Below are 20,496 nucleotides of genomic sequence, written 5' to 3'. Positions count from 1 at the left end.
ACTAGTTCATCTTTTGGGACCTTTTATCCATAGCAGATGTTACTTCTTCAAAGAACTCCAATAAAATGGTTCAACCTGATTTTCTTTATAGAAACTTTTCCTGAGGTGCAAACTGGAGTCTCAAACAAGTAAATAGTCTCTTATTTATACAAATAAGCCATTTGACTTTCTCTTGAAGGTGAAAGTTTTCCAACGTGGAGGGCCTCAGATGTGTCCACATTTCTTGCCCAACCATACTGGGCTTAAGACATTTGAGGTACAATTCCAAGGGTACATGAAATCATTCTGACTCTTAGACTTGTGTCTGTGAGTTTATGCAAGATGTTCAAGTGATGGTGCTGGTCCTCACTTCCATGCACACTTTCCAGATTGTTATATTGTCTGGTGTTCAAGAACTGGTATCTAATTGATATTTCATCTTACCCTACTCTGAGGTCAACCTCAGCAACTAACATCTGTTAACCTAGCACAGACTATTCTGTATGGTAGACAGATAGTGATTTATCTATTAATTTATTGAAGAAACTCAGCAAGTACAAAATTTAAAGGAATTTACCTTTTTAAAATGTACGAATTCTACACAATATTCTCAGAAGTGTTTTTCCTATAGGCCCAAGGAAATTAAATTCCATGACATACCACAAGAGCAAAAGTGAAAAATAAAACTGATTTACTAGACAATAATTTCTGTGAGCACTTCTCATCTTTATGAATTCTCAGGAAAGTAATATTAGCCCACATTGCTTTAGGGTTAATGCATCTGAGATTCGCAATCAGTTAGATCATTATCAAACAAGATGATTTGGACTGCATATGATATATGTCGTGTTTTCCTGAAAGTTTATCACTCTCTCATGTGTTGTGATTCATAACCTCGCAGCTGAAAAAAAGTCTCAAATTCTATGTTGCAAATTTCAGACATATGATCTTATAGTTTTAATGACATTGTTAGGGATTCTTCATTGGAAATCTCTTCAACCATTGGGCAGAGGCAGTGTCCTTTAATTAGCCAGGAAGTGGAGTTTGTGGCTCCTGATTGTTATCTAGTGACTTGTACTAGAAAGTGCTTCTCTGAATCTCTGAAAGCATAACATTAGGGTTGGCTGCACTGATGTACGTTATTGAATGGCCTGCTGATACTATCTAGTCTCGAATGAAGATTCCTTTTCCAAAAATATACTTTATTCTTAAAATGTGTGCAAGTTCATTGCAATCCATTTCCACTTGAAATTTAAAGATTTTGCAACAAAATACAACTTGTTTCCATACATGACTTTCCACTCTTTGATATCTCAGCACCATTGTAATAATTTTAATTCTCACAATTATGCATCCAATTTAGGTACACTGCCCGAGGGCAAAACAATTAACTTGGAATTTTTGGAAAGAGCAACAGAAATAAATGTTTCTCTCAGCACTATGTTCCATTCAAGATGAGTCAATACAATTTCAATACTCTGACACTCGCACTGTACATTCTTTGTAAAGCATAAAGATCAGGGGATTCTGCGATTTCCAGTCTCTCTGTGTACTTCGCCAATAAAGGCCTTAGACAGTGACCTTTCACTCATTGTACATCAGTGGTGGCTCCCCCAAGTTTAGGTCCATTCCTCAATGTACTGACGTGGATTTCAGAAAGCACCAGTCTGCAACACTTAATCAAAAAATAACTCTTTGCAATGGAAGAATAGTAGACTTCAGACAAACAAAATTCTAATGCTAATTATAATTCTAATTGTCTCGTTTCCCTTTCCTTGTATTTTCTTCCCTTTGGAATTCCATCTCCAGCTTTTTTTTCATTCACTTTGCTTTAAGTTTTGCTCATTTTCAAGTTAACTTAACCACAACTCAATACAATCTGATTCTGATGTTTCACCACCCTGAGAACCTGTCCTCTCTTGTACTTCCACGAAAAAGTATTATGCCAATATCTCAAGTATTCCTGTTCTCCTATTTATGTCAAGTAATGGTCGTTCCTCTGCCAATTCACTCCACCAGGGATTTATAAGTTCACTTGAGACTATCAGAGACAACTGTGCTTCCTGCAGGAAATCCTTTGCAATCTTCAGTGCCATTTCATATTTGTAGTACAGAACCTGGTACATTTCTTCACATGTGACATTGACTAATACCAGATACAAATCCTTGTTGGCACTGTTTCAAAGTCGATCCCAAAGAATGTCATACTTCACTGAGGTAGGGCATTGGAAGTCAAGTTCTACTATTCTTGGAGTCATCACAAAAGTTAGAAAATCATCAAGGTGTGTGAAGTCCCTATTCCTCCTGTCTGATAGATTAGGGTTAACAAAATACATGGACCAGGTTTCTGCACCCAACAAGGGTTACCATTTATTACAAATAAATAGATTCTAACTATTCTAACTGTCGATATATAACTCTGATAGTTAAAGCTCTAGCCTCCTTCTAAAATCCCTTATACACACATAGAAACAGGCACACAAAAAAAAATTGGCATTATGGGTAGGGGGGAGACAAAGTACTGAGGAAGTGGTTTACTGGTTCCAGTCCTTCAATTCTTTGATCTTTTTCTTCAGCTTCCTTCGTTTCATCACAGGGGCCACAGAGTGACTGGTTCACCAATTATACAGTCTTTGACTTATTAGCTAAAAGCAATATCTTAGAGTACCTGAAGGGGGAAAGTAAACTGACTTTCTTCAATCTTTGCACATTATACTGGAGAGAGATTGCACCTTTCCTTTCAGCAAAGGCTAAGTCCAAACGCTTCCGCTAGTATCATTCATTTTCCAAGTTGTTCAGCTACTCAGGAGTCAAACTTATTGTTGTTTCCAGAAGGATGGTCTTTAACAACCAATAAGGATGGTCACAGTTTCACAAACCAATCAATAACCTGTTGCTGGCTGAATTTCACTTCATGTACACAGCCCCGAAGCTGGTACATTCTCCTTTCTTGAATGAAACAGCCACATGGCGAGTTTCAGTAATGCTGTTGCACTGCAAGACATTATTAGTTATTAGGTGTAAGAAGACCAGGTTCCATCATAAAGGTCATTACCAGACCGTCCAAATTTCTTGTTAAAACAGAATTAACATGATCACCATAACACTATCTTTTAACTCTAGATTTGTTGGATTCAAATACCAACCATTAGCCACAGTGGGATTTAAAGTCATATTAGTCGAACATTAGTAGTCACATTAGAATGTGATCTGGATTACTGGTCCAATGGAATTACTACCCCCACCATCACTCCATATGACAATCATACCCTCATTGAGATAGACTAGACGAGTTGGGGCAGAAAAGGTGAATAATAATTGATAGGATTACGTGGGATTTAAGATGAAACAAAATATGATTCCGTATATATATATATATATATATATATATATATAGCTTAAGATTGTAACTATGTTAATCGTCACTGCTCCCTGGAGTATTAACTTAAGCACAGACCTTGCAAAGGTCATTTTGAAAATCTCAAGGGCACAGCTTCTGTAATCCCAGGTGTTGTTTTAGCTGTACTGAAAAGTCCGCAATGTGTTTTGAAAGAAAATACATTTGTTTGGTTTGAAAGAAAGTCTAGAGTTGTAGGCATTGAATAATGTCTATTTATGCCAGACAAGCCAGGATGAGTCGAAATATTAAATGACTGATTATGTTGTCTCAGGTGACCAAACACACCAGCACATGATGCTGAGGATGACTGCACTCATGTGAGATGATATAGGTGTCCACCGGGTCAATAGGTCCAGTTTCCATCAGCTGTCCTCAAGACGTGGAGGTTCTTCTTCCTGTCGACAGAATTAACAGAAAGATTTTGTTTTCTTAATTCTTTGGGGAAGGCAGCGTAGTGACATCACTGATAAAGACTACATTTGTTGCCCATTTCTAATTGCTTTGAACTGACTGGGAGTTCAGAGTCAGCCACTTTGCTGCAGGTGTGGAGTCACATATAGGCCAGATACATGTTTCCTTCTTTTAAGGGTGTACGTGAACTAGATTCTTTTTAATGGAGTTAGCTTTATTTTTTATTCAATTTAAATTTCACCAGCTATAGTAATTTAATGTACTTCCCTATAAAGTTGTAGAATATGTACAACTGGGGTATCAGCTAGGTCGTTATAAATTCATTCTTAACACTTATTATTTCAGCTTGGTTTTTAATTCGTTCATGGATTTTAGACATCACGGCTGAGTCAGCATTTATTGCCCAGATGGCAGCTGAGAGTCAACCACATTATTGTGCATCTGGAGTCAGACTGGGTGAGGACGGCAGATTTCCTCTCCTGAAGGACATTAGTGAGCCATATGGGTTTTTCCAGCAATTGGCAATGGTTCCATATAATCATTAGATGCTTAATTTCTAATATTTTATGGAATTCCGATTCTACTATTTGCCCTGGTGGGATTTTAACCCAGATCCCAGTTCATCACCTGGATCTCTAGGTTCATAGTCTTGTAATAATGCCACTATGCCATCGCCTCTCCAATTAAATTTAATACATTTTTAGAAAAAAAAATCATCTTGGTTTTGGTATGATTAATTTGGCTTTATTCTGTATTTGAACATCAAATATTTTGTTTTTAATCTAGAAACGTCTTTCCTCCTAATTGGCTTCACATGTCCTCCTTTGGCTGTGGCCCAAAGTGCAAGCTTCAGAGCTCAAACAAAATGGAGAAACAATAGAAACAGTCTTTAAAAGTACCCACAAAATATTTACAATTCTTTATTGCATTGAATAAAAGTAACCTGATGTTTTAAGATTTTCAGTGGGATAGTTCTCTGCGATTCTCTGCGATTAGCTTTTATTTGCTCATGTCCATCTCAGTTCTGTCAACTTCTTGTGCTCAGGTCCATTGAAACATCTTTAGCTTGATTGACTCTACAGCTCAATTCCAATCTTCTTTCAGCCAATAGGGGTATAAATGTGACTTAGGGCAATATTTTTAAGGAATGCAATGAATCAATAATCTTTATTTCCTTTCAGCTGATTGTTGGCTAGGAAACAAAACGAGCTGTTAATTTGCCGTGATTCATTTTGTGCTATTGGCAATTATGATGTTATCATTCTAAAATTCTTTCTTTCCTTTCTGATCCTCCAGCCTGAACCTACTTGCTCCCAGTTTTTAACATTTGCCAAAGCTGATGACTCATAGACACTGATAGGTTTGCATTCATATTGTATTTTTCATAATCACTGGATGTCTCAAAGCATTTTACAGACAACAAAGTACTTTTAAAATGCAAACACTGTGGTAATGTAGGAAACATGGTAATTAATTTGCTCACCACATGGTCCCATAAATGATTATGTAACAATGACCATAGTGATGTTCATTGAGAGATATTTGCCAGGACATCAAGTAACATGCTGCGGCTATCCTTAGAAATAGGGGCCAAAATAATGTCACTGTATGATACAAGCCTAGAAGGATTCATGGGCAGTGTTTAATGGAGACAGTAAAGGTCTTGCTTTCCAGGTGGGAAGCAGTCAAGGGCCCAAGTCACCTCTTTTCAGGAAGACCCATTACATTATTTGTCACTGAGACAATCAATTGGACAGACGCAGACCTTCCAGGGAATCAGGAGCTGTGGCGGTGGATGGCCCACTTACTGGTAACTGCCAGAGTCCGAGGGAAGGCAATTTTTACAGTTGGTACAACACCCACTGAGGCCTAGTATTGCTGTTGGATTCCAGACAACACGGTTATGATCGCAGAAGAGGTGTTGAGAGGGGTAGTTTTGCAGCAAGGACAGAGAATGGCGCTTAGTAGGTCACACATTAACAATGTCCTACACACCCACGCACACACACACACACACACACAGACTTTCCATTGCTGGATTCCTCAATGATCACATGTGATGAGTCAGGCCCTGAGGAACATAGGTTTTGAATTGGGTTTCTCTAAGAATCACAGGACAAAATCTGAATAAGTTATGGAACAATTTTAGCTTTTACCTTTAAGGCTGTTGTTCAAAGGCAGGAAAGATGCAATAATTGGATAAGTCTCTGGTCAGACCATAATTGATGTATTGCTTTCAGTTCTGGGAATTCCATCAGAAAGAGCTGGGATGATGATGTGCATATCATTTATAGATATAGATATCGAACATTACAGTGCAGTACAGGCCCTCGATGTTGCGCCGACCTGTCATGCCAATCTGAAGCCCATCAAACCTACAGTATTCCATATACGTCCATATGCTTGTCCAATGATGATTTAACTGTACTTAAAGTTGGTGAATCTACTACCGTTGCAGGCAAAGCATTCCATACCCTTACTACTCTCTGAGTAAAGAAACTACCTCTGAAATCTGTCCTATATCTATAACCCCTCAATTTAAAGCTATGCCCCTTGTGCTCGCCGTCACCATACTTGGAAAAAGGCTCTCCCTGTCCACCCTATCTAACCCTATGATTATCCTATATGTCTCTATTAAGTCACCTTTCAATGTTCTTCACTCCAACGAAAACAGCCTCAAGTCCCTCAGCTTTTCCTCATAAGACCTTCCCTCCATACCAGGCAACTTCCTAGTAAATCTCCTCTGCACCCTTTCCAAAGCTTCCACATCCTTCTTACAATGCAGTGACCAGAACTGTACACAATACAACCGCACCAGAGTTTTGTAAAGCTGCAGCATAACCTCATGGTTCTGGAACTCGATCCCTCTATTAATAAAAGCTAAAACACTGTATGCCTTCTTAACAACCCTGTCAACCTGGGTGGCAACTTTCAAGGATCTGTGTACCTGGACACCGAGATCTCTCTGCTCATCTATACTACCAAGAATCGTACCATTAGCCCAGTACTTTGCATTCCGGTTACTCCGACCAAAGTGAATCACCTCACACTTGTCCACATTAAACTCCATATGCCACCTCTCAGCCCAGCTCTGCAGCTTATCTATGTCTCTCTGTAACCTACAACATCCTTCATCACTATCCACAACTCCACCAACCTTAGTGTCATCTGCAAATTTACTAACCCACCCTTCTACGCCCTCATCCAGGTCATTTATAAAAATGTCGAACAGCAGTGGACCCAACACCGACTCTTGCGGTACACCACTAGTAACTGGACTCCAGGATGAACATTTCCCATCAACCACCACTCTCTGTCTTCTTTAGCAAGCCAATTACTGATCCAAACTGCTATATCTCCCACAATCCCATTCCTCCGCATTTTGTACAATAGCCTACTGTGGGGAACCTTATCGAACGCCTTGCTGAAATCCATATACACCACATCAACCGGTTTACTCTCATCTACCTGCTTGGTCACCTTCTCAAAGAACTTGCAATGGAATACATGGCCAAGATTTGAGGATGGCAGGATATCCTTAATTCTCAACACCCAAAGAGTTGGTGATGAGCTCTTCACCACCGATACTTGCTATTGTGCAGCATTGGAGCATTAAATCTACTTGGAGATGAAATTTTGCCACTCACTCAGGAGGCAGCACCACCTCAGTGAGATGCCACCCAATCTGATTGGGCAGTCCCTGTTGTCAAAGTCACTGGAGTCAGAGTCCAGGAGTGTGTGCTGAGGTCTCCGGGTGGAAAGGAGATGTAAGGCCTCAGAACAAGAGATTTGATGGAACGTTGGATTGGGTGGTGAGGTGTTGTTACAGAAGTTGGGTGTGTTAGGATTGTCCAGATAGCGGGCAGAACTTGATAGATTAAGTGTGTTGACAAAACTAAAACAGTTAGCATTCAATGTAGGAAAATAAGAGGTCATCACTTTGAACATAGGTGATAAGTGAGAGCAATTTCTAAATGCTAAGACCCATAACGTTAGTTTACAAGAAAAGGTTCCATAAATATCTTTGTCTTCTCAAATATTGAAGAATAATTGGTGGTCTAACTAAGGAGTTTAACATGGCTAGTTAAGGAGTTGGAATGGAAGATAGAGATAAAACAATGTCCTCTGGTTTGAGGGTTCAGAACAATGGGGGTGTAGTTTTCAAATGAGAGTGATACCATTTTAAGAGCAATGTGAAAGAGAGCACATCTTCACATAAATCTGGAACTCTCTCTCCCAAAATTTGCTGTGGTTATGTCAGGTTAAAATTTTAGAATACAATTGGTAATGTTTTGCTTTGCATTAAAGATTACAGACTAAGATGAATCAAGACAGTTGATGCACAGATCAGTCATGAAATGGTTGAATAAGCTGGAGGGGTTAAGATGTCTTACTCTGATTTCTAAGTTCCTAAAAAGCTATGTAAACATGACTATTCAGGGTTTTATGAAGCTGTGAATTTTCCAGTGCTGCTGTTACACTATTTCTTCATGATATCCATTATTTCTCACCATGGACCTTCTCCACAGTTACTAGTTTGCTCTTGGTTACTTCTGTAATCTACTTGATAGCACTGTGGTTCAGATTTTAGTTGAACCTTTGTAGCATACACTGTTGTTGCTCTGACATCTCTAAGTTTATGCACTGATCTCTCTTGCCTGGTTTGATGTTGGCAGCAATTGTATTTCAAGTCCTGAGGAATGACTTTAGCACGACATGGATGACTAAACTGAATAGACGGGCAGTTAAAATCACTTGGGATACTTATCTAGCGTTAAGTCACCTTAAATCTGTTGATTGTGTTTTTTTCACCAACAGTGAAGCAGAGTTAAGCAATCCATGCAAAGGCAGTAAAATCCATTTTATGAACATTCAGATCAGGATCTGATGGTATGTTTGAACCTTAAATGCACTTATAACAAGCATGGGCTCTTACTCAACTAAAACTTTGCAAATAGGTGGCAGCAAGTCAAAAGAATATTGGGATATCAAGAGGTCCTGAAAGTGCACCAGGTTAAAAGTTTAGACCTCCATAGCCATGTTCTTCCTGTGAGACCCCAGTGAAACTCTTACGCCCACCTAACAACACAATGACAGGACCCTTAGAACTGTCCAATCTTCCACAAGCCACACCCATTCACTTCCTACCCACTCATTGCCAGTATTCAGTTTCATATATTTCAGTCCCAGCCTGCATTTTAACATTTCTTTCCCACCACTTGATAATTGGCATGTTAATGAGTTGAAATAATCTGCATCTGATTTTTACCGCAGTGGATGAGTTTCCAACTCAATTAATTGCCAGCCATCCAGAACATTTCCAGAATTGTACTCCTGGCTTTTGACTTACCGTTGCACTTCAGAAATTCCAGATTACACAGAAGTTTCCACTATGGCCAAATGTTCAGATCAAAAATTACATTTGAAAAATTAACTCAAAAAAGAGAAAGATAGTATGTATTGCTTCTCTGCTGTTCTGCCAAGATTGTCTTTAGATTCCTTTGTAAAGATGGTCATAATGGTTTAATTATTGTTCATTCAGCAAATTGAACAAGTGCCACTACAGACAGCAAGACAGAGAGAGGAGAGGGAGATTGGCCTATTTTTACATTTTAGCTCATGAAGCATGTTGGTCAGCTAATGTCTGCTGGTCAAGGGCATCATAGGCAGGAAAGGTCATCTTGGGCGAAGTGCCCAGTCTGTTTCTGCATCCCTCATTCCCCACTTTGCCCCATTTCACTGTCCTTCTTCAACCTCTCTGGTGCCTCGAATTGGGAACTGCGATCAGAGTAGGGTTCAACGGTTTTCTTTAGATTTAGCAAACCTTCTTGGCATTTGCACCTTGTACCCATATTTACCAAAGCCTACCAAAGCCTCACGTTTCTACATAATACATTTTACAACTTTTGTTGGACTTTTTTACTCTTTTGTTGGACAACTACACACAACTTGGTCATTCATCCTATGCAACAATCTCTGCCTCTTTGAACCTGGCTCTACGCAATATCCAGACAGCAACAACCAAAAGACATATGATTTGTTGACAAAAATGAGTACACTTTGCATTGAGAAATAAGAATTTTCTCACTTTGCATTGAAATTAATCAAATCTTACAAACACCCAACATGCAATTTTTAATGGGACGGCAAGGTTCTGCATCTGTGGACTGAGAAACAAAGTCAGCACTTTCAGGCCACTGTTGGAATATTGCATGCAATTCTGGTCTCCTTCCTATCGGAAAGATGTTGTGAAACTTGAAAGGGTTCAGAAAAGATTTATGAGGATGTTGCCAGGGTTGGAGGATTTGAGCTATAGGAAGAGGCTGAACAGGCTTGGACTGTTTTCCCTGGAGCGTCAGAGGCTGAGGGGTGATCTTATAGAGGTTTATAAAATCATGAGGGGCATGGATAGGATAAATAGACAAAGTCTTTTCCTTGGGGTTGGGGAGTCCAGAAATAGAGGGCATAGGTTTAGGGTGAGAGGGGAAAGATATAAAAGGGACCTAAGGGGCAACTTTTTCACACAGAGGGTGGTATGTGTATGGAATGAGCTGCCAGAGGAAGTGGTAGAGGCTGGTACAATTGCAACATTTAAGAGGCATTTGGATGGGTACATGAATAGGAAAGGTTTGGAGGGATATGGGCCAGGTGCTGGCAGGTGGGACTAGATTGGGGTGGGATATCTGGTCGGCATGGACGGGTTGGACCGAAGGGTCTGTTTCCATGCTGTATATCCCTATGACTAAGTGTCACTAATTGCTATCATTCTCGGCATAAAACCACCAGATTTGGTGATCATATGCAACAGTTTTATTTCAATTGGAGCAAAAACAACTCCATCTGCCAGGCCTCTAGAAAGCAATCAGACTTCATTTGAGCCTCTCATTCCCTTCAGCATGAAGCCCAGCTGCCCAAGATTTGGCTTAGCATGATATTACAGACGAGATTTCAAAAAAAATTAAGGTATGAAGAAAACAATAAAACTGGTAAAGCAAGAAAATTGAATATCAAAACAATCAATTGATAGCTCTTTAATACAAAATTAATTCATAGAAATACTCATTTACAAATGCCACACAACAGAGCAAAGTGAGGAAATCATTTTTACTTTTTTACTGAGGAAACAAATCAAGAGAGACACAGACTAGGCCCCAAATCCTAGTCACTAGCCAAGACAAGGGAAGCAGGGCCAAGTGAAGGAGTTTAATTTAACTTGTGTTCACCTATTTCTTATGACAAACAGTCCAACTGGCCTCTGCAAAATTCATATTACCATGGAGGATAATAAACAGGTTGCCTTTCAAACTTCATATTCTTCCCCACCCAGCCCAGTTTGTGGACAGATTTTGAAGATGTCGGAGGACGGGGAGGTGTGTGTGTGTGTAAGTGACATATACATATATAGATATGTATCTGCTTCACTCATAGTGTTCTCTCTCTCTCATATGCTAACATTCACACACAGACCTCCTCACTCTCAGTCACAATTTCTAACACATTTTCTCTAGCTTTCTCTCTTACAGTCTCCCATTTACACACACTCTCTCACACAAATCATTTTATCTCACATTTTCCAATGTACCACACCATCAAGAGCGAAGAGAATGGGTTGGGAAGTGAAACCCCTGAGAGTCATCACCAACCACTTGCATGAGGCAGCACCAAGAGGATGAGGAGGAGAGAGAAGGTTGCTCGGTCATTACCTCACAGCATTCCAGCAGCCTCCAACCTTCAACAGAATAACCCTGATTTCTGGATGAAGGTAAAATAATGAAGGAGGATTGGAGATTATGGCACATTCAACTCAGTTAATAATTAAAAATCAAAAGAACTGCAGATGCTGTAAATCAGAAACACATTCAGAAATCACTGGAAAACCTCTGCAGGTCTGGCAATACCTGTGAAGAGAAATCAGAGTTAACCTTTCTGGTCCAGTGACCCTTCCTCGGAACTTCTGGACCAGAAAGGTTGACTCTGATTTCTCTTTGCAGATGTTGCCAGACCTGCTGAGCTTTTCCAGCAACTTCTGTTTTTGATTCAGTTAATAATTAGCCTGTGACTCAGATTGGACTACATGCCAGACTTGGTTAGAGTGGTGCCGGAAATGCACAGCAGGTCAAGCAGCATCCGAAGTGCAGGGAAATCGATGTTTCGGGCAAAAGCCTTTCATCAGGAATTAATCTGGGAGCCTCAGGCATGGAGAGATAAATGGGAAGGAGGTGGGGCTGGGGAGAAGGTAGCTGAGAGCGCAATAGGTGGGTGGAGGTGGGGATAAAAGTGATAGGTCAGAGAGGTGGGTGAAGCGGATAGGTGGGAAGGAAGATTGACAGGTCGGACAGGTCATGGGGACGGTGCTGAGCTGGAGGGTTGGAACTGGGGTAAGGTGTGGGGAGGGGAAATGAGGAATATGGTGAAGTCCACATTGATGCATGGGGTTGAAGGGTCCCAAGGCGGAAGATGTGGCGTTCTTCCTTCAGGCGTCGGGTGGTGAGGGAGTGGCGATGGAGGAGGCTCAGGGCCTGCATGATCTCGGCAGAGTGGGAGGGGGAGTTGAAATGTTCAGCCACAGGTCGGTGGGGTCGATTGGTGTGGGGGTCCTGGAGATATTCTCTAAAGCACTCTGCAAGAAAGCATCCGATCTCCCCAATGTAGAAGAGACAGCATTGGAGCAACAGAGACAATAAATGACATGTGTGGAAATGTAGGTGAAACTCTGATGGATGTGGAAGGCTCCTTTCGGGCCTTGGACGGAGGTGAGGGGGAAAGTGTGGGCGCAGGTTTTGCAATGCCTGTGGTGGCAGGGGAAGGTGCCAGGAGGGGAAGGGTGGTTTGTTGGGGGGGCGTGGACCTGACCAGGTAGTCATGGAGGAAATGGTCGTTGCGGAAATCGGATAGTGGGATCCGTTTGGAGGTGGCGGAAATGTTGGCGGATGATGCAATTTATGTGGAGGTTGGTGGGGTGAAAGATGATGACCGGGGGGGTCTGTTCTTGTTGCAGTTGGAGGAGTGGAGTTTTGGGGTGGAGGTGTGGGACATGGATGAGATGCATTGGAGGGCATCTTCAACCATGTGGGAGGAGAAATTGCAGTCTTTAAAGAAGGATGCCATCTAGTGTGTTCTGTGGTAGAACTGGTCCTTCTGGGAGCAGATGCAGTGGAGATGGAGGATTTGGGAAAATGGGATAGCATTCTGCAGGAGGTAGGGTGGGAAGAGATCTAATCCAGGTAGCAGTGGGAGTCGGTGGGTTTGTAAAAATGTCAGTGTTGATGTCAGTCATCATTCATGGAGATGGAAAGGTCCAGGAAGGGGACAGAATGTCAGAGATGGTCCAGGCAAATTTAACGTCAGGGTGGAATCTGTTGGTGAAGTTGATGAACTGTTCAAACTCCTCGCAGGAGCACAAGGTGATGCCGATGCAGTCATCAATGTAGCAGAGGAAAAGGTGCGGAGTGGTGCCGGTGTAACTCTGGAAGATTGACTGTTCTACTTAGCTGGCAGAGACAGGCATAGCTGGGGCCCATGTGGGTGCCCATGGCTACCCCTTTCGCCTGGAGGAAGTGGGAGGATTCGAAGGAGAAATTGTTAAGGGTGATCACCAGTTCAGCCAAATGAACAAAAGTGTCAGTGGAAGGGTACTGTTGGAGATGTTGGGAGAGAAAGAAATGGAGGGCTTGGAGGCCCTGGTCATAGCAGATGGAGGTGTAGAGGGACTGGATGTCCATGGTGAAGATGGCATTGGGGGCCGGGGAGATGGTAGTCTTGGAGGAGGTGGAGGGCATGGGTGGTGTCCCAAACATATGTGGGAAGTTCCTGGACTGGGGGGATAGGGCAGTATCGAGATAGGTGGAGATGAATTCAGTGGGGCACAAGCAGGCTGAAACGATAGGTTGGCCAGGGTAGTTAGGCTTGTGGATCTTGTGTACGAGGTAGAATCAGAGGTAGAATTCATCATCATACCAGCGGACAAGATGGTTGCAGTGATAGTTTGGCATACTGACCTCTACATCGCTGAAGCCAGGTATTAAATCAAAGACACCTCCTCCTACTGCATGACTCCAGCCCCATCACCAAACCATCATCTCCCAGACCATACACAACCTCATCACCTCAGGGGATCTCCCACCCACAGCTTCCGACCTCATAGTTCGGGAAACCCCCACCGCCTGTTTGTACCTCCTCCACAAGATCCACTAGCCTGACCACCCTGGCTGACCCATCATCTCAGCCTGCTCCTGCCCTACTGAGTTCATCTCCACCTACCTCAATACTGTCCTATCCCTCCAGTCCAGGAAATTCACATATATGTTCAGGACACCACCCACACCCTCCACCTCCTCCAAATCTACCATTTCCCCGGTCCCCAATGCCTCATCTTCACCATGGACATCCAGTCCCTCTACACCTCCATCTGGCATGACCAGGGCCTCCACCCCTCCATTTCTTCCTCTCCCGACGTCTCCACCAGCTCCCTTTCACTGACACTCTTATTCATTTGGCTGAACTGGTCCTCACCTTCAACAGTTTCTCCTTTGAATCCTCCCACTTCCTCCAGATGAAAGGGGTAGTCATAGGCACCCACATTTGCCCCAACTATGCCTGTCTCTGTGTCGGCTACGTAGAACAGTCTGTCTTCCGGAGTTACAGCTTTTCCTCCGCAACATTGATGACTGCATCAGTGCCACCTCGTGCTCCCACAAGGAGGTTGTGCAGTTCATCAATTTCACCAACACATTCCACCCTGATATTAAATTCACTCAGACTATCTCTGACATCTCCCTTGCCTTCCTGGGCCTCTCCATCCCCATGAACGACGACCGACTCAACACTGACATTTTTTACAAACCCACCGACTCCCAGAACTACCTGGATTACACCTCCTCCCACACTACCTCCTGTGAAAATGGTATCCCATATTCCCAATTCCTCTGCCTCTGCCGCATCTGCTCCCAGAAGGACAGGTTTCACTGCAGAACACACCAGATGGCCTCCTTCTTTAAAGACCGCAATTTCCCCTCCCACATACCCTCCAATGCATCTCATCCACGTTCCGCACCTCCGCCCTCAAACCCCACCCCTCCAGCTACAACAAGAAACCCCTGGTCATCACCTTCCACCCCATCAACCTCCCCATAATCGCATCATCTGCTGACATTTCTGCCACCTTCAAACAGATCCCATCGCGAGGGATATATTTCACTCCCCACCCCTATCCGATTTCGCAAAGACCACTCCTTCTGCGACTACCTGGTCAGATCCACGCCCACTCCTCAAACAACCCACCCTCCCCTCCTGGCACCTTCCCCAGCCAACGCAGGGACTGCAAAACCTGCACCCACACCTCCTCCCTCACCTCCATCCAATGCCCCAAAGGAGCCTTCCACATCCACCAAAGACTCACCTGCACTTCCATATATATAATTTATTATATCCGTAGCTCCCGATGCGGTCTCCTCTACATTGGGGAGACTGGACACCTTCTCACAGAGCACTTTAGAGAACATCTCCAGGACACCCGCCCCAATCGACCCCACCACCCCGTCGCTGCACATTTCAACCTCTCCCCCCACTCTGCCGAGGGCATGCAGATCCTGAGCTTCCTCCATCGCCACTCCCTCACCACCCGACACCTGGAGGAAGAATGCCTCATCTTCTGCCTCGGGACCCTTGAACCCCATGCATCGATGTGGATTTCACCAGTTTCCTTATTTCCCCTCCCCCCACCTTACTCCAGTTCCTACCTGCCAGCTCAGCACCATCCTCATGACCTGTCTGACCTGTCCATCTTCCTTCCCACCTATCCGCTCCACCCTCCTCTCTGACCTATCACCTTTACCCCCCACCTCCCTCCACCCATTGCACTCTCAGCTACCTTCTTCCCAGCCCCACCCCCATCCCATTTATCTCTCCACCACCGAGGCTCCCAGCCTCATTCCTGATGAAGGGCTTTTGCCTGAAATGTTGAATTTCCTGCTCCTTGGATGCTGCCTGACCTGCTGTACCTTTCCAGCACCACTCTAATTTTGACTCTAATCTCCAGCATCTGCAGTACCCCCTCCCACCTACACACCAGCAGATGATGTTTCGGACACTGATCATCTTGCTGCAGGCTAATTCCCCAACAAGGTCAGGCCACAGAGCTACAGACTGCAGTGATTAGCACAGTATGTATCCCCATTTCTTGGGCTCTGGAGAGGACCCCACAACTTTATAACACTGACCAAATTTAAATGTGGCACTTGAATTGTTGAGTAAATATTATAATACAGATCATCAGATCAGAATAATTTAACATGCAACCTTGGCCTGTAGATCTGTACTCAGTCTAGAATTAAAATTACAATTGGGGTCCTATTTATATCACAAGATGCAAATTCTTGATGAAAAGGTGCCTGTTTTCTGAAAGAGTGGGCTATTTTGGTGACTGAGCTAATAGGGCACTTTCAAAATGGAGTCAGCATTGATGGGGCAGCAAAGCCAATGCCATTTGATGTCAGGCATTTTAATTACAACAGGATAACAGTTATAAAGTTCTTCTGTAAGTATTTTAATCAGCCACTTAATGTATATTTTAGAAAATTTATCAAATTAGACCATGGCCATTTTTTTCCACTTGTGATTTCCCACCTTCTTACTCACTTCATGGCATGCGAGAGCTCTTTAAACAGTTTAATGGCAGTCAGGAGGCTGGCCTTACTCGTGTGTACTGTACAAAATAACAGATGGTTATGAACAAATCACAGATGTATCTGGCATCTTTTGTTAGTTTGGGACTGATATTTGCAGTCGTGGCTGCTCCACGTTTGCACATTTTGAATGCCTGTAACATAGAACTACATACATGTCTGTAGCCAATAACTGATCATCTGCTGAGTTGCTGCAGTTATTTTGAGTTCAACATTTCTTAAACTGGCTTGAAAAACATCATATTTTTATATAAGTACACAGATACACTTTACATTCACAGTCAGGGTCATCTCATGACCTTTTAAAAATTGATAGTGTGTGTGAGATCTCCATTCAGATAATCAAAAACTTATAAAAAACTGAATGTTAAGAAGATTATTAAATGCTCATTAAGTTTGTTAATTACTGAATTGACCAAACAAGCACTTATTTCTCAGACGGTTGAAAGTAGCTGTGTTCTAAATTAGTATTTAAAAAAATTCAGCCAGTAAAACATTTCTATTCCCCCACATCAAAAAAAGTGCTTGAGAATTTTCCTTAGGAGCCGTTGTTTAAAATATAATGTCAGTTAGATTGGTTCATTTGCCACATCAGCAGAGATGGGGAAGTTTAAACTCGATCCAAGGAGTTTGGAGTAAGTCAAAAAATATCTGCAATTGAATGCTGGCCAGGAGCACAGATATAAAGCAGCTGATACAAAGCTGGAAATCATTTCCAGTAGATGCCATCAAATAAAATGTGCTTTGTTGTGTTTGTCGTATGCAAACACTATGCTTGCTTTATGTATTTAACAGCTAATCATGACTTACATTGCTGATGATCTCAAAGTGGTCCGCCTAAATCTCTTTAAGTCCCCCTAGTGGTTTATTTCATCCTTACTTTTCACAACTCCTTTTGTTTAAAACAAAGGTCATTGTTGCCTTTGACTTAATCTGTAGGTAAGGGTGGATCAGTTCCTGCATGTGACTGATGAAGGTTGTAATGTTATATTGACAAGCTAGATGAATCCCTTCTAGTTCAACCCTTGCCATTAGAGTAGATATTGTTAAATGCACTTTATTTAAATCAGTTTTATGCTCACCCTGTTTGTTCTTCATCAGCAAATATTAACCCTGGACTCCAGAGGAAAATGCATCCCTAATCTTGCAGCCAGTCTGAAATTTGTTACTATCTCCAGCATGTACAGTTTGCACCTAGTCTTCTTCATGCCTCATTACTGGACTTAATGCTTATTGTATTGGGATAAACCTTTTAATTATTTTAAATTGATTAATTGATTACTCATTTTGACTATTGGCCGTCCTTTAAACACATGCAGATCTTTGAACCATAGCTATAGATTAAAAGTTTCAGGTTAAAAGCTGAGATGGCCATGAACTATGAAAACTTATTTGCACAGATTGGATAGTGATCGGTTGATATTCAGAAGTGGGATCATGCACCAAAAGGAGTTAGGAGGAAATTCCATCACTTTGGAATTTGGCCTCTCCTAGTCAGAGGGTGGTGTGCCAAACAATAGTACTGCACTTGTCATAAAATTAGATGACAAAGTTTAGGATACACCTGAGGTATGAAGTGCAAGTTCAGAGTGCAATAGGTCAGAGTGAGTGAGAAGAGTAGAGACGTTGAGATTGATGCTACAGTTTTCAATGAAAATGTCCGGAAAAAGTAAGAGGTCAGAGAGAGGATCAGGTGCAGGGAAAACGTTGGTATTAGGAGGAAGGGCACAATGTGTGCTGGAAAGATTCTTGACCTGATTCTTAGATGGTGAGATGGAAGTGCTGAGCTCAAAATTCAGGCAGGTGGGTCATAATGAGAAGTAATCACAGAAACATTACCTTGTCAGCAAACATTGTAATCACTCTGATCAATGGAAGAATGTTGCCTAAGGCAAATCCCTATTGTCCTGATTTTTCTATTGATTATGCATAGACTGCCATGATGCCTTGGTAAATTTCAGGGCATGGTATTCCAGCTGATGGCAATTTTTCATTATTTAACATCACCGAACAAAATAATAATTCTAAAATGAGCTTAGATCTGTATGAAGCAACAAAAGAAATTAATGTAACATTAGAAAATTGTCAAATTTCCGCAAAATTCCATTCAGCTCAACTAAAGCAGTGAGGAAATGGCATCAGGGTCACATTAGCATTTCTCTTTTTATTATGCAATATTTTAAAAATAAGAGCAAATGTCTCTTTCTACTAATGGAGCTGTGCATAGCTTTCAACAAAATCAAGGGAAGCAATTACTTCATCATTTGCAGAATTTGTGTACAACTACTTCCCCCAGCATCAAATTAATTGTATAATTATAGTATTCACTCATTAAAGCTTAACTTTAGACCACTGAATGAAACAATTAGAAGTTAAATTTATTCAGCTACTTTTCTGGATATTGATAGCTATCTTAGAGAACTGTTGTTTTACAGTTAATAGTCTTACAATCAATTGTTCCTTAGGGATGGAGTAATTTCGTAATTAATTTATTGAAAACAGAAAAACAAATTCAAAGTTATGAACCAAATACTACAGAAAACCAACAGATTTATGGGCATGTGCAGTTTGCAGTGCTACAGCAAACTTACTGACAGGTAAAGTATACATATGACATCCTTAAAGACAAGTTCGCATTAGGAAAGATACACATACAATATCTCTCCCCTTATCAAATGGAAATTTAACTATCTATAGTAACAAGTTAGTCTCTAGTGTCTTTAACATATAGATTATCGGCTAATACATCCAGATATCATGATGGTGACTTTGTTGCAAGTGCAATTGATTACCACAGTCATCAGAGATAACGCACATTCTTTCTCTTTGTATTGTCAAGTTTTTCTTTCATGGACTGTAGTTGATGTATCAGAATTTGCTTATCCTGTCACACCACAGCCAAGTTTTGTTCCAGATTGGACATTGTCTGATCTTGTTCTACTAAATGTTTTGGGTGGTTGCAAATTTACATTTACTGTCCTGTTCTTTAAGAGTATCCAGCTCATTTGGAAGCTTGCAATTTTACATCTTGGATTATTCTAACTCTATAAAAGTTATAGCTTTCTGTTGATCCTCTGGCTCAGTGGTTAGCACTGCTGCCTCATAGTGCTCAGAACCTGGGTTTGATTCCATCCTTGGGCAACTGTCAGTATGGAATTTGCACATTCTCCCCATGACTGCATGGGTTTCCTTCCACAGTCCAAGAATGTGCAGGCAAAGTGGGTTAACCATGGGAAATGCAAGGTTAGAGGGATAGGATAGGTCTGGGTGAGATCTCTTCAGAAGGTTGGTGTGGACTCAATGGGCTGAAAGGCCTGCTTCCATAATGTAGTGATTCTATGTGTTTTTCTCTTTACATGCTCTAATTACTGTCCAGCTCCTCCAATGCTTTCTTTCTTAATTTGATTGATTTCATGGATTATGCAACATCATGGTGTGCTGTTATATCTGTAATGTTGGTTCACAGTATCTTCAATTTAGCACATGTCTTGATTTCTTTGGATCAGTAGATGGTTCTTTGTGGCTTGATTGGCCTTTGATCTAGTGTATTGCATCTGGCAATTGGCTTTTATGCTACATAATTTGCAAAATCGATCAAAGTTGGACACTTCTTGTTGCATTCAGAGGGCCACGCCTTCCAATGGCTTTCTGTCTGTGGGTGTTCTGACGATTGTCTACCCATTGAGATTTTGCTTTGGATCTGCAAGCTTTATTGACATGTGAGGACAGCTTCATTTATTTTTGAACAGCTGATCGATGCTCCAGGACATTGGTTTGTTTCGCACATATTTTTGGAAAGCTTCCTGTGGGCAGATGCAACTGCCATCCCTTCAATCAACTGCCACTGTGCCGCCCATATGAGGTAATCTCGCAATTCCCCACATTAAAATACATCTATCACAATATTGCCCAGTCATATAACTTTTCCATATCTTATTGCAACTCCTTTGTGTCTTCTTCAGAGGTTGTATTGCCACATAGCAGTGCGGATCTCGGCAAAGGAAGCCTCTTTTTCAGAGTTTG

Source organism: Chiloscyllium plagiosum, unplaced genomic scaffold, assembly GCF_037043375.1.
Source record: "Chiloscyllium plagiosum isolate Xiang-an unplaced genomic scaffold, Cpla_swu_hap1 HiC_scaffold_32, whole genome shotgun sequence".
Classification (NCBI taxonomy): domain Eukaryota; kingdom Metazoa; phylum Chordata; class Chondrichthyes; order Orectolobiformes; family Hemiscylliidae; genus Chiloscyllium; species Chiloscyllium plagiosum.
This window is presented reverse-complemented; position numbering follows the sequence as displayed.